Here is a 573-nt window from a genome sequence, read left to right on the forward strand (position 1 = left end):
TGTGTAGTGGAGTGATGGCCTAGAGGTAACGCGTCCGCCCAGGAAGCGAGAGAATCTGAGCGCGCTAGTTCGAATCACGGCTCAACCGCGGCCGATATTTCCCCCCCCCCCTCCACTAGACCTTGAGTGGTGGTCTGGACGCTAGTCATTCGGATGAGACGATAAACCGAGGTCCCGTGTGCAGCATGCACTTAGCGCACGTTAAATAACCCACGGCAGCAAAAGGGTTGTTCCTGACAAAATTATGTAGAAAAATCCACTTCGATAGGAAAAATAAATAAAACTGCACGCAGGAAAAAAAGACAAAAAAATGGGTGGCGCTGTAGTGTAGCGACGCGCTCTCCCTGGGGAGAGCAGCCCGAATTTCACACAGAGAAATCTGTTGTGGTCAAAAGAAATACAAATACAAATACTGAAGAGCTGTACGGGTGCATACTTTGCGGGGTAAAATTAATGGTCCGCAAGTAAGGCTCACCAGTATCATTACATGATGTACGAGCACACACGTCGATAACAGAACAGGAGCCTCTCAGTGTGTGTGTGTGTGTGTGTGTGTGTGTGTGTGTACACGTG

The sequence above is a fragment of the Babylonia areolata genome, chromosome 20 (genome assembly GCF_041734735.1).
Source record: "Babylonia areolata isolate BAREFJ2019XMU chromosome 20, ASM4173473v1, whole genome shotgun sequence".
NCBI classification, from domain to species: Eukaryota; Metazoa; Mollusca; class Gastropoda; order Neogastropoda; family Buccinidae; genus Babylonia; species Babylonia areolata.